The sequence below is a fragment of the Pleurodeles waltl genome, unplaced genomic scaffold, assembly GCF_031143425.1.
Source record: "Pleurodeles waltl isolate 20211129_DDA unplaced genomic scaffold, aPleWal1.hap1.20221129 scaffold_127, whole genome shotgun sequence".
Taxonomy (NCBI): Eukaryota; Metazoa; Chordata; class Amphibia; order Caudata; family Salamandridae; genus Pleurodeles; species Pleurodeles waltl.
In genome coordinates this window covers 107,006-122,212 of record NW_027149833.1, presented here as the reverse complement: position 1 = coordinate 122,212, position 15,207 = coordinate 107,006, and the positions used below count along the sequence as shown (strand labels likewise).

The following is a 15,207-nucleotide window of genomic DNA, read 5'->3' as shown; positions in this document are numbered from 1 at the left end:
TAGAGGGGTGACTTACCTATGCCACAGGCAGTGTGAGGTTGGCATGGCACTCTGAGGGGAGTGCCATGTCGTCTTAGTAATTTTCTTTCCACCAGCACACACAAGCTGTGAGGCAGTGTGCATGTGCTGAGTGAGGGGTCCCCCGGGTGGCATAAGACATGCTGCAGCCCTTAGAGACCTTCCTTGGCATCAGGGCCCTTGGTACCAGGGGTACCAGTTACAAGGGACTTACCTGAGTCAGGGTTGTGCCAGTTGTGGAGACAAAGGTACAGTTTAGGGAAAGAACACTGGTGCTGGGGCCTGGTTAGCAGGGTCTCAGCAAACTTTCAGATCATAACGTAGCATCAGCAAAGGCAAAAAGTTAGGGGGTAACCATGCCAAGGAGGCATTTGCTTACATGTATTTTATCAGATTCTGTAATAAATCCTCCCTAAAGCTACAGCCAATGTTTTTGTTAATGGAGGATTAAGAAGGTTGGGCCTATGAAGTAAGGCTCTGCTAATACTATCCTCCTAGAGTAAAGGGAAGTAAAGAACTGTCCAGTTTCAAGAAGAGCTAGTGACGTGTTACTACTTCCTACATTTGCCCTGTTCTCATTTGCTCATTGTTGTTGCGCTCTAGTGGCAGTATGCATCATGGCTGTGTTGGCTTTGAACAGTGGGAGAATTCTTTCAGTGCGATCATTGGGGCGAGAGATAGTAGTCTAGCTTCCGACAGTGTTCTACATTTCATGTGGGCACCGTTGGAGTGACGTCTAGTATGGACGATGTTACAGCACCCAAGCCAATATGTCTTATTGTATCCTTTCTGGGGGTCCATCAGGTAAAAGAAGTCCATCTGTTACGTGAAAGTCTGTTTTGCAGCTTGCTAATAAGACCAAAACTGTAAAAAAAAAAAAAAAAAAAATGCCCTCTGAAAGACACCTTAATACAACATGGACACAAAGTTGAATGCTTTCAAGTGTAAGCAATATTCTACCCACATTAGAAAGCAGGACCCCACACTATTTTAGTAGCTCTTGATGCTCACAGTTTTGGTGTTACCGACCACAGACAAACTTTCTGTACAGATCCAACTTGCACCAAAATGCATAGTTTTCATTAAATCTGTGAAGTGGAAATAAAATCAGTAACCTGGCAAGCCTAGATTTAACTGTAGAGAAAAATAGTTACAGGCAGTACTTGGTGATGAAAGGTCAAGGGGTGAAGATGGTGCTTTGTGTGGTGGTTTATTTCTTGGACTTTTTTGTTTTCCCTCTGCCCTTCCACACACATTTCTGTGTACTTGAGGGGCTAAACTTCTGTGTAAAATTCAGAAGGAGGACTAGGCTTCCAGTAGGCTGTGGGTGTACCAGAAAATTATATTTTTGCTTCTTGAAATCATGGGTATCGCTTTTTTCAGTAACATTTTTGTTTTTGCTGACAGGAACGTGATGTCTTTGTCGATTCCACCTCTTATGGGCATAAATACCCAACTGCCAGAGAGAAATGGTTCCAGGGCCTCATCTGGACGTCACGGTGAGCATAATTCCTATGGAATACGGGCTTTTAATGTTAAAGTGTGAGCAGGTCTGCATCATAGTTTTCTTTTGTGGAGCTAGCTCTGTTGCATTGCATATTGTGTATTGAGCCCCTAAAATAAGATTAATGTTCAACACTAAGGCCCTCATTAGAACATTGGCGGTAAAAGCCGCTTACCGCCATGCAGAAGACCGCCAACACACTGCCGCTACAGTGGAATTCCGCCATGGTCATTATGACCCACTGCTCGGAATCCGCCAAAATTGAGGCACCCACACAAGTCCGCCACACCAAAGGTCAGTGATAAACTGGCGATAACAAAACCTCTACCGTCCAGCCAACAGAAATAATCCCACACTATCACGACCCACTAATCCACGCGGCGGTCTTTCAACTGCGGTATTCCATTGGTGGTACACACCGCTGCGCTCAAAATACACACACTCTTACAAAACACTGCCACTTTGGACAATACACACACCTGATACACATACACACATCACTCCCACACACCCATTACAATATAAAACACACACCCACATCACCCACAAACCCCTACGACCAAAATACCGAAAGAAGGCCAGAGAGAGACACTACAAACTACTACCAAGCATCTACAGGCACACAATACCATCAACCACATAACTTCCACGCACCTCACACAACACACCACTAAATATCACCCCACTTCTCACTACACACATCACCCACACCACCCCATGGCACGGCAAAGACACCCCAGGTTCTCTGAGGAGGAGCTCAGGGTCATGGTGGAGGTATTCGGATCACAGGTGCAGCACACCTCCATAGCTAGGAAGATGGAGCTATTGCAAAGAATAGTGGACAGGGTTAACGCAGTGGGAGACCACCTAAGAAATAGGGAGGACATCAAGAAGAGGTGGAAGACCTATGGTGGAAGGTGCGTTCCGTGGTCTCAAGACATCACCTTGCGGTTCAGCAGACTGGCGGCGGACCCCCACCTCCTCCCCCACAACTAACAACATGGGTGGAGCAAGTCTTGGCGATTCTGCATCCTGAGTGCCTTGCAGGAGTAGATGGAGGAATGGACTCTGGTAAGGCAATGCGTTACTACTATATCCCCCACCCTACCTGCATGCCATCACATACCCCCACCCTCGCCCTCACCCCCATCATTCCAACTCCTCACAAATGTCCCAATATCACAAACCACACATCCCAATACCAGCCCTGCATGAAACAACAAAGCATGGACACCCATCACCAAAGCATGGCCATTGCACATACCAAGATACCCCCCTAAACCACCGTCACACAAGGTCCCACACAGGAATGCAAGCACTGGGGTACACGGTCACCCACCCATTGCACACCATGGCACACACAGATGCAATAAACATCCTTTTATACCCCTGCAGGACCCCTACCCAACATCACAGGACAGGAGGGTCCACACATGTCCACACCACCAACAGAAGAGGCCCACAGTGATGACAGAAGCTTTGTCCAACTGGATCTAGATGACCAGCCCTGCCCATCTGGGACCTCGGGACAGTCAGTTCCCCTCACACAGGCACAGTCCACCACAGAGCTTCCCCCCCTATGGAAACACCAGCACAGCACCCACCCAGCGGGCCCATACCTCTGTCCCCAGGACACGTCAATCAGCAGTGTGTCCACCACTACAGGGAACCCAGGCTAACCCACCACCCCAACAACAACAGGGACCTGGGGGCAGTAGCAGTGGGGACACAGTCCAGGGGACAGAGGCCCAGTAACACAGGGGAACTGGGAGGGCTGCTGTGCGACAGGGGGGGGACAGGCCCAGGGAACCCACTCTCCACGAGGCCCTCTCCAACATCATGGGAGCATACCACCATTCCCAGGAGACGATGGCAGTAGTACTGGCCAAGTTTCACGAGACCCAGCGGCTGCAGGAGGAACAGTATTTGGGCTTCAGGGAGGAACTCAGATCCATCAACTCCACCCTGGGCACCATCGTAGGGGTGCTGATGGAGGTCCTCAACACCAGGAAGGGACACTGTGGCACAACAAGGGGCCGCTGACACTAGCCTGGACAATGAACTGGCCACCACCTCCACCGGCGCTAGTGGGCAAGAGGCACCGCCACAGGACCACCACACTAGCACCCCACCCCCTGCAGAGGGAGAACCACCCCGCAAACAGTCCCTGAGATCCAGGACAAAGACAGAGAACGATGCCAAGAACCCCGCCAAGAAATGAGACTGCACTGATTGTCATCCTTCTGTCACACCTTGTCACCCTGGCCATCCTCAAACTGCCCTACCTCCACTTCCTATGCCCATTTGGGCAATGCACCTGTGAGACTAATAGACTGGACTCTGCCATGGACATTCCTCCACCATCACCCCTCACCATTTTATAGCACCCTCCAATATTGAGCACTTAAACAAACACCCTTAAAGCACAAAACAATCTGGAGTCTGTCTGTGATTTCGAAGTAGTGTAGTAGCAATTACAGTGTCTGTAGGAAGTTGGCTCTGTATGTACTATTTCAAAGTAAGAAATAGCATGCACAGAGTCCAAGGGTTCCCCTTAGAGGTAAGATAGTGGCAAAAAGAGATAATTCTAATGCTCTATTTTGTGGTAGTGTGGTCGAGCAGTAGGCTTATCAGAGGGTAGTGTTAAGCATTTGTTGTACACACACAGGCAATAAATGAGGAACACACACTCAAAGACAATTCCAGGCCTATAGGTTTTTATATAGAAAACTATCTTTTCTTAGTTTATTTTAAGAACCACAGGTTCAAGATTTACAAACAATACTTTAAATGAAAGGTATTTCACTTAGGAACGTTAGGAACTTTGAATTAGCAAAATAGCATATACAGTTTTCACACAAATGGCAATAAGCTATTTTAAAACTGGACACAGTGCAATTTTCAACAGTTCCTGGGGGAGATAAGTGTTTGTTAGTTTTGCAGGTAAGTAAACCACCTACAGGGTTCAAAGTTGGGTCCAAGGTATCCCACCCTGGGGGTTCAGAGCAACCCTAAAGTTACCACACCAGCAGCTCAGGGCCAGTCAGGTGCAGAGGTCAAAGTGGTGCCCAAAACACATAGGGGGTCATTCCAACCCTGGCGGATGGCGGAGAACCGGCGGTAAGACCACCAACAGGCTGGCGGTCTTACCTTGGTGTATTATGACCATGGCGGTTACCGCCATGGTCAACCGCCGGTTATCTGTCCCGCCCGCCAGGGTGGAGAGGACCGCCGGGCTGGAGACCTGGGTCTCCAGCCCGGCGGCCGTCAGTATACCGCCGGCGGTATTTGGACCCGGCTTACCGCCGTGGATTTCCAGCGGTTTGAACCGCCATGAAATCCATGGCGGTAAGCACTATCAGTGCCAGGGAAATCCTTCCCTGGCACTGATAGGGGTCTCCCCCATCCCCACTCCCACCCTAACACCCTCCCCTACACCCCCCACCACCCCTGTCACACCCCAAAGGTGGCAGGGCCCCCCTCCCCACCCGACCCCCAACATAACATTACTCACACACACCCGACACAAATGCAGGCACCACACACGCACACACCCCGACATACATGCCTACATCCACACACACAGTCAGAAACGCACACCCACATTTAAACATACACGCACACATCCATACAGACATACCCACAGACATACATGCACTCATTCCCATACACACAACACCGCCGCAAGCATACACGCACTCACACACCCCCTCTACATACACACACGCACACCCCCATGCACGCACACAACACCCCCCTCCCCTAACGGACGATCGACTTACCTGGTCCGTCGATCTTCCGGGAGGGGACGGGTGCCATGAGGGCAGCTCCGCCGACACCACACCGGCAACAGAACACCGCCATGGCGAATCACAGGACGTGATTCGCTGGGCGGTGTTCTGTTGGCGTGGAGGTGGAGCAACCTCCACTTCCCCGCCGCCCGCAAGTATGGCTGTTGGCGGCTCTCCGTCGGAATAACGACGGAGAGCAGCCAACAGTCATAATACGCCGAGCGGCAAACCGCCTGCACAGGCGGTCTTCCGCACGGCGGTCCCTCAGCGGTCTTGCAAAAAGACCGCCGAGGTCGTAATGACCCCCATAGGCTTCAATGGAGAAGGGGGTGCCCCGGTTCGAGTCTGCCAGCAGGTAAGCACCCGGGTCTTCAGAGGGCAGAGCAGGGGGGTTTTGTAGGGCACCGGGGGGGACACAAGTCCTCACAAAAAGTAGACCCTCAGCGGCAAGGGGGCGGCCGGGTGCAGTGTGCAAACGGGCGTCGGGTTTGCAATAGGATTCAATGGGAGACCCAGGGGTCTCTTCAGCGAAGCAGGCAGGCAAGGTGGGGATCCTCGGGGTAGCCACCACCTGGGCAAGGGAGAGGGCCACCTGCGGGTCGCTTCTGCACTGGAGGTCGGATCCTTCAGGTCCTGGGGGCTGCGGGTGCAGTGTCTTTACCAGGCGTAGGGTTCTTTGAAGCAGGCAGTCTCGGTCAAGGGGAGCCTCTGGATTCCCTCTGCAGGCATCGCTGTGGGGGGTCAGGGGGGTCAACTCTGGCTACTCACGGCTCGCAGTCGCCGGGGAGTCCTCCCTGTAGTACTGGTTCTCCACAAGTCGAGCCGGGGGCGTCGAGTGCAGAGTGCAAAGTCTCACGCTTCCGGCGGGAGACGTGTGTTCTTTCAAAGTTGCTTCTTTGTTGCAAAGATGCTTCTTCCTTGGAGCAGAGCCCCTGTCCTCGGGAGTTCTTGGTCCTTTTAGATGAAGGGTAGTCCTCTGAGGCTTCAGAGGTTGCTGGACCCTGTGGAACGCGTCGCTGTAGCAGTTCTTTTGAAGTGGGGAGACAGGCCGGTAGAGCTGGGGCCAAAGCAGTTGGTGTCTCCTTCTTCTCTGCAGGTTTTTCAGCTCAGCATTCCTTCTTCGTCTTAGGTTGCAGGAATCTATCTTGCTAGGTTCTGGGAGCCCCTAAATACTCGATTTCGGGGTGTGTTTAGGTCTGGGGGGTTAGTAGCCAGTGGCTACTAGCCCTGAGGGTGGCTACACCCTCTTTGTGCCTCCTCCCTGCGGGGAGGGGGGCACATCCCTAATCCTATTGGGGGAATCCTCCATCTGCAAGATGGAGGATTTCTAAAAGTCAGTCACCTCAGCTCAGGACACCTTAGGGGCTGTCCTGACTGGCCAGTGACTCCTCCTTGTTTTTCTCATTATCTCCTCCGGCCTTGCCGCCAAAAGTGGGGCCGTGGCCGGAGGGGGCGGGCAACTCCACTAGCTGGAGTGCCCTGGGGTGTTGTAACAAAGGGGGTGAGCCTTTGAGGCTCACCGCCAGGTGTTACAGTTCCTGCAGGGGGAGGTGAGAGGCACCTCCACCCAGTACAGGCTTTGTTACTATCCACAGAGTGACAAAGGCACTCTCCCCATGTGGCCAGCAACATGTTTGGTGTGTGGCAGGCTGCTAAAACTAGTCAGCCCACACTGGCAGTTGGGTATGGTTTCAGGGGGCATCTCTAAGATGCCCTCTGGGGTGTATATCACAATAAAATGTACAGTGGCATCAGTGTGCATTTATTGTGCTGAGAAGTTTGATACCAAACTTCCCAGTTTTCAGTGTAGCCATTATGGTGCTGTGGAGTTCGTGCATGACAGACTCCCAGACCATATACTCTTATGGCTACCCTGCACTTACAATGTCTAAGGTTTTGCTTAGACACTGTAGGTGCATTGTGCTCATACACCTATGCCCTCACCTATGGTATAGTGCACCCTGCCTTAGGGCTGTAAGGCCTGCTAGAGGGGTGATGTATCTATACCTATAGGCAGTGTGAGGTTGCAATGGAACCCTGAGGGGAGTGCCATGTCGACTTAGTCATTTTATCCCCACCAGCACACACAAGCTGGCAAGCAGTGTGTCTGTGCTGAGTGAGGGGTCTCCAGGGTGGCATAAGACATGCTGCAGCCCTTAGAGACCTTCCCTGGCATCAGGGCCCCTGGTGCCAGGGGTACCAGTTACAAGGGGCTTACCTGGATGCCAGGGTGTGCCAATTCTGGAAACAAAGGTACAGGTTAGGGAAAGAACACTGGTGCTGGAGCCTGGTTAGCAGGCCTCAGCACACTTTCAAATCATAACTTGGCATAAGCAAAGGCAAAAAGTCAGGGGATAACCATGCCAAGGAGGCATTACCTTACAGTGTCAAAACGCTCTTTCAATTGTAATGTCAACATACCTATGTCACACATCTCTAGTCCATGAGGAAACAAAGCAGATGTCACACAGTGGGACCCACATCTGTGAAATCATAAGTGAAAGTGACAACTCCGTGACCATACACTGGGTGAAAAGGACAGACAGTAGAGAGGTAGTAGTGTTAAAGTACATGTAGTAGGCAGGTTTGTATTCTTACCTGTGTCTCACTGGAAGTATTGCAGGATCACCGATTTCCTGTTGTCGATGTCCTCTTCTTCTGCTTCCTCGTCTTCACTGTCCACAGGCCCCACAGCTGCCACAACACCTCCACCTGGACCATCCTCCTGCAGAAAAGGCACCTGTCGTCGCAAAGCTAAGTTGTGAAGCATACAGCAGGCCACGATGATCTGGCACACCTTCTTTGGTGAGTAGAATAGGGATCCACCTGTCATATGGAGGCACCTGAACCTGGCCTTCAGGAGGCCGAAGATCCGCTCTATAATCCTCTGAGTTTGCCCATGGGCCTCATTGTAGTGTTCCTCTGCCCTTGTCCTGGGATTCCTCACTGGGGCCAGTAGCCATGACAGGTTGGGGTAACCAGAGTCACCTGCAAATGGCGAGGGACAACTGTTAGACACACACTAACCTGTAGGGATATCCCCAGACCCAGCCAACCATTCCCACTGACTTGCTTCCAGGTGCTCACCTAATAGCCACACACGGTGCCTCTGGAGTTGACCCATCACATAAGGGATGCTGCTATTCCACAGGATGTAGGCGTCATGCACTGAGCCAGGGAACATGGCATTCACATGGGAGATGTACTGGCCTGCCAAACATACCCATCTGTACATTCATCGAATGATAACTCTTCCGGTTCCTGTACACCTGTTCACTCCTGTGGGGGGGTACCAAAGCCACATGGGTCCCATCAATGGCACCTATGATGTTGGGGATATGTCCAAGGGCATAGAAGTCACCTTTCACTGTAGGTAAATAAATCCTCCACCTGAGGGAAAACGATGTAGCTCCGCATATGTTTCAGCAGGGCAGACAACACTTTGGACAATACGTTGGAAAACATAGGCTGGGACATCCCTGATGCCATGGCCACAGTTGTTTGAAAAGACCCACTAGCAAGGAAATGGATCACTGATAGCACCTGCACTTGAGGGGGGATTCCTGTTGGATGGCGGATTGCTGACATCAGGTCTGGCTCCAACTGGGTACACAGTTCCTGGATTGTGGCACGGTCAAACCTGTAGGTGATAATCAAATTCCTTCCCTCCATTGTCGACAGGTCCACCAGCGGTCGGTACACCAAAGGATTCCGCCATCTCCTCACATGTTCCAGCGGACGGTGCCTATGAAGGACAACAGCGAGCACAGAGTTAAACAACTCAGAGGTATGTACCCACAGTCTACACAGAACACCATTCACACACAAAATGTGGCCTGTATGTGTGTTGAGACTAGGCCTAGGTATGTGTGACGCAGTTGGTAATTAGGCCATGTGGGCCCCTGAAATGGCGGCTGTCTGACCTGTAAAGTGGGACAATGGGATGTGAGGTAACTGCGCTGGCGTTGTACACCGTCGAGGTAGGCGGTCGAAGACTGCAGCGCAATGCTGCATTGGTGAACATTGGACCCTATGGGTCCCAGGAGCCAATGACGGTGTATGCCGGCGGTGATGGTACGCACCGCCGCGGACATGACTGCCGCGGACGTGACCGCCATTTTCTAGCTGTTGAATCAATCGATACCTGATCTTCAACAGGAGAGGACCTACACTGCAAGTGCTGCTGTGACCTCGGTCTGGAAGAGACAATGGCTCGTGCGTCTGGGAAAGGGGCCCCTGCCTTCACATCAGAGGAGTTGGAGAAGCTTGTCGATGGGGTCCTCCCCCAGTACACGCTGCTCTACGGTCCTCCAGACCAACAGGTAAGTTCACAGGGAGCATGTTGTATGGGCTATGCCTGTGTGGAGAGGGCTGGTTGTAAGAATGAAGGGGGTAGAGTTATGCATGCATGAAAGACGGTGGGTGCATGTGCCACATGGCAAGGGTAGGGATAGGACCCACTCACTTTGACGGCGCAGTTGGTAATGACTTCTCTTCGTACCCTGTACATTTCATGTAGGTCAGCGCCCACCAGAAGAAGGATATTTGGCGTGCCATCGCCAAGGACGTCCGGACCCTGGGGGTCCACCACATACGGAGCACCCACTGCCGGAAGATATGGGAGGACATTCGCCACTGGAGCAAGAAGACGGCGGAGGCTCAGCTGGGGATGGCCTCCCAACGTGGGAGGGGTGCCCGTCGAACCATGACCCCCCTGATGTTCAGGATCCTGGCGGTGGCCTACCCGGAGTTGGATGGGCGCTTGAGGGCACCACAGCAGACACAGGGGGTTGAGTACACTCTCATTCAGCTGACTTTGCGCGCAGTGGAGGTGTCTGAGTGGGGGAGGAGGGCTGTGGGTTTCCCTTGGACAGGGCGAGTTCCATAGGCTAGGCCCCTCCGTAAGGCATCGCCCTGTGGCCCCCCACCTCTGTAGAGTGCCAAGTACAGCTATTCATGCACCTGTGTCATCTATGTGTACAGATGTCTTCCATAGCCTTGTAGGCCATTTCCCAGGAATTGCACTGTAGAGCCCAACAGCGCAACGTAGTGCACGGGGGTTCTGTGTCTGTCTTGTCCGCCAACGGTAGCAGTAATCCATGCACTCAACATGTCTTTCTTCTGTTCCCCCCCCTTTTTTGTGGTCTCCCTGTTCTTGTGTGCATTAGCATCATCAGGCAGAGGAGCAGTGGCACAGGAGCACGAGGGAGCTGCATCCCACATGGCCATGGAGGGCCACACTACGGACTCTGAATACACCAGTGGGACGGAGGGCAAGGGGAGCACCACGGCGGGGATAGGAGCTCCCTTGTGGTGGCGGCAACATCTGTGCCCCCCACTTCTACAGGTACAGCCGCCACCCCCCCTACCAGCACCGCCCTCCCAGCAGCCCCTCAGCCTTCACCCCGTGCCAGCTCACCCAGGAGGGTGGGCATCACTTTCGCCCCAGGCACCTCAGCTCCTGCCCCAGTCACCTCTGCTGCCCTCAGTGAGGAGGCCATTGACCTCCTCAGGTCACTCACTGTTGGGCACTCTACCATTGTGAATGCCATCCAGGGTGTAGAAGGGGAGTGGCAACAAACTAATGCATTCCTCAAGGGCATTCATTCTGGTCAGGCGGCACTTCACCAATCCTTTCAAACTCTGGCCTCAGCACTGATGGCAGCCATTGTCCCTGTGTCTGGCCTCCCTCTCCAACTTCCTCCACCCAGACCCAATCCCCTTTACCTCTGCCTATCCCAAGCACACCATCAGACCAGCCTGCACACACCTCACCACACAAGGGAAGCTCAGGCAAACATAAGCACCACACATTCCACAGGCACTCATGCAAGCATCACACACATACAGACACACCAACATCCACTGCCTCCACTGTGTCCCCCTCCTCGTCGTCTCCCTCCTCCCTTCCAGTCTCGTCTACACTCACACCTGCATGCACTACCTTTACAGCCACTACGTCCCGCACCAGCACACCCCGCTCACGTGCAGTCACCACCCCCACTACCATTCACACGTCCCCTGTGTCCTCTCCCAGTGTGTCTGTGACGCCCCGGCCGAAGATACACAAACGCAGGCACACACCCACCCAACATACATCCACCTCACCACAGCCTCCAGCGCATGCACCTGCTCCCAAAACCACAAAACGTACTCCTCCTACAACCACCACCTCTTCCTCCACTCCCAAACCCCCTCCAGCTACCCGTCCCAGTGTGTCCAAACAACTTTTCCTGTCCACGATTAACCTATCCGCACCCCCCATCCAACTCCTAGGTCCCGAACTAGCATCTCAGCCACAAAATCTCCGGGACCAGTGGTGCCTGTTGTCACAGGTATGTGGAGTGCACCGGTCACCAGGACAGCCAGTGTGTCACGGAGCCACAGCACAGCCAGTCCCCCCCTGTGAAGCACCAGACGTTGGCCAGTGCCCGGTGGGAGAGGGGGAAGACTCCAGCCACCCAAGCTGCTCCCAGGGGTCCCGGTGGGAGTGTGGACTCAGCTGTGACTCCTCCCAAGGTGGGGAAGGGCCAGAAGAAACCCGGCAAGTCTGGGACGAGCAGCACAGCGGAGAAGCCCGCCATCATCCCCGCTGCCCAGGAGGGCCCCGCCAGCCCCATCGCCGCTGCCAAGGAGGCCACCGCCAGCCCCATCGTCGCTGCCCAGGAGGCCACCGCCAGCCCCATCGTCGAGGCCACCGGCAGCCCAATCATCGCTGCCCAGGAGGGCCCCGCCAGCCACAGCCCACCTGCCCAGTAGGGCCCCGCCAGCCACAGCCCACCTGCCCAGGAGGGCCCGCCAGCCACAGCCCTCCTGCCCAGGAGAGCCCCGCCAGCCACAGCCCTCCTGCCCAGGAGAGCCCCGCCAGCCACAGCCCAGCTGACCAATGAAGGAGAGCCAGCCCCAGCCCAGCTGGGCAATGAAGGACCGCCAACTCAAGCACCGCTGCACAGGGCAAGCAACGCTGAACAGGGCAAGGACCGCCAACTCAAGCACTGCTGAACAGGGCAAGGACCGCCAACTCAAGCACCGCTGAACAGGGCAAGGACCGCTGAACAGGGTAAGGACCACCAACTCAAGCACCGCTGAACAGGGCAAGCACCGTTGAACAGGGCAAGGACCGCCAACTCAAGCACCGCTGTACAGGGCAAGCACCGTTGAACAGGGCAAGGACCGCCAACTCAAGCACCGCTGAAAAGGGCAAGGACCGCCAACTCAAGTACCTCTGAACAGGGCAAGCACTGCTGAACAGGGCAAGGACCGCCAACTCAAGCACCGCTGCACAGGGCAAGCACTGCTGAACAGGGCAAGGACCGCCAACTCAAGCACCACTGCACAGGGCAAGGACCGCCAACTCAAGCACCGCTAGCCATGAGCGGCAGGGGCACTGACGCAACAGGGACCGTCACGGGGTGAGTGATGCACTCTGGGCACCAGTCCCCCTCCAGAACCAGTGGAGACATGCATCCACTCTGTCTTTCCTTCACAGGATGAAGCACCCTGGGCACCAATCACCCTCCAGAACCAGTGGAGACATGCATCAACTCTGTCTGTCCTTCACAGAATGAAGCACTCTGGGCACCAGTCCCCCTCCAGAACCAGTGTAGACATGCATCCACTCTGTCTGTCCTTCACAGGATGAAGCACTCTGGGCACAAAGCCCTCTCCAGACACCAGTGGAGAATGTTATCCACTTGAGAGACTGTGGCTTTGCACTCCCCAGGATGCAGCAGTGGGCAAACCACCCACTGTAGAGACTTGAGAGACTGTGGCTTTTTAACTCCCCAGGATTGATCAGTGGGCAAACCACCCACTGTATAGACTTGAGAGACTGTGGCTTTGCACTCCCCAGGATTGATCAGTGGGCAAACCACCCACTGTAGAGACTTGTGAGACTGTGGCTTTGCACTCCCCAGGATGCAGCAGTGGGCAAACCACCCACTGTAGAGACTTGTGAGACTGTGGCTTTGCACTCCACAGGATTGATCAGTGGGCAAACCACCTACTGTAGAGACTTGAGAGACTGTGGCTTTGCACTCCCCAGGATTGATCAGTGGGCAAACCACCCACTGTAGAGACTTGAGAGACTGTGGCTTTGCACTTCCCAGGATACATCAATGGGCATGGAGGCCCCTCGTGGATCTGGCGTCATGCAGTCATCCGGCTGAGGTGCCACCCTTTCCCTTCCCCCAGAGGTGCCTGTTGTATTTCTATCTGATGCCCCTGCAGTGTTCTCTCTGTTTTGATCTGGTATCGTGTGTGGGCCTCGCCCATGCATTGTGGGCCCAGTGATCCACGGACCATAAATGGTGCAATATCTGGACTAATAATCTTGGTGTATATTTTGTTAATAGTGTATAATAATTATGTATATTTTTGCTTACTGATTTTTGATATATTACAATGGTTACACTCATTTCCTTTTGTCTTTGCATTCTTCCGGGGGGGGGGGGGATTGGGGGGTGTTAATATAATGTATAAATATGTATTAGTGTGTGTGTTGTCGTGGGTGGGGGTGTTGCGTGTGTGTCCCTGTTTCCCCCCTCCCCTGTGTCGTAGGTGCAGTATTCACTGTGGTGTTCGCCGCCGGCGTTGGTGCTCCTGGTACAGGAGCAGGAAGACAATCTCAGGGAGAATTTGGAGGTCCGGGTCCATGGTGTCCTCCTTCCTCGTGGAGTGTGTAGAGGTGAGCGTTTTCCCTTTGAGATTCCTGTTTCCGCCGTGTTTTTATCCGCGGTGTATCCGCCGCGGAAAAGGTGGCAGATTGGCCTGTCATAATAGTGTGGCAGGTACATTGTCCTCTGCCTGTCTGTTGGCGGTGACCGCCGAGCTGTTTGTTTGTACCGCCGTGGCGGTCAGAGTGTTAAAGTGGCTGTCTTTGTTGGCGGTTTCCGCCACAGTAGTAATTGCAAAAGTTTTACCGCCGGCCTGTTGGCGGTCTTACCGCCGCTTTAACACGGTCCGCCAGGGTTGTAATGACCACCTCTATCTTGCACCTTAACTTTTTGCAAGGATTAATTCAGTGCAGCCTAAATATTGTACTGCCTCATGAGGATTTCTGATTTGATCAAGCCGACTTTCTTGATCCTCAATGCGCCCCGTCTGCCCTCACAGGCCAAAAGAACTAAAAGGGACAACTGAATAAATGGTTTGTCAATCTGTTCTAGGTCGTTCATCTCAGCAGCTCTATCCAGTGTTAAGGTTAATTTCTCTTCCTGTCGTCTTCTGGCGCTGCTGTGGCACAATCTAGTTACTGTTTTTCACCTAATAGTAAAATTCTCAGTTTGTAATACTCTGTGCTCAGTTACCGAATTCTATGATCTTCTTGGGTGCAGTTTAATAACTGATGCACGTAATGGGGATTAATCCATGGCTACATAGGCATTTACAAGGTTTAACATATTTAGGGTTTTTACTTAATTTGTGCCCGGAAGCACGTCTTTGATTTGTTTCATATGAAAAGCTTTGATGCACCAGAGTGGGGAGCGGGACACACTTCCAGGCATATGAACGATCAGTTCATGGGGCATTACGTAAAGAACCCTGCGACTTGTAACTTGCTGAATGGTTAGATGCTGCGCTCAGTCATAGTCACTACTAATGGGAACACATGATCAAGCATATTAACATTGGGATATCTGAGCTACTAATTGGCAGGTGTGATCAATGGTAACTGTGAGGTAAATTGATATGATATTCAGTAAGTTTTCTGAGATAGCGTTCGGAAATTAATAAACTATTTCCATATGTTATTTTGTGTATTTTTATCCTTATGAGGACAGTTGGCTTTCAGGTTTCCGAATCCTCCTGAGTAAAATCCTTCGGAATTATAAAATTGTATTTTGTCAGATTCTGTAATAAATCCTCCCTAAAGCTACAGCCAATGTTTGTGTT

General features: G+C 52.9%; 1 non-coding gene across 1 annotated transcript; it reads left to right on the top strand.

Moving 5' to 3' along the window:
* Positions 1 to 456: 456 nt before the first annotated feature.
* On the top strand, positions 457 to 584 carry LOC138273972 (small Cajal body-specific RNA 4). Its single transcript, XR_011200343.1, has one exon. It is a non-coding gene; the product is annotated as a small Cajal body-specific RNA 4 (non-coding RNA).
* Positions 585 to 15,207: the final 14,623 nt, after the last annotated feature.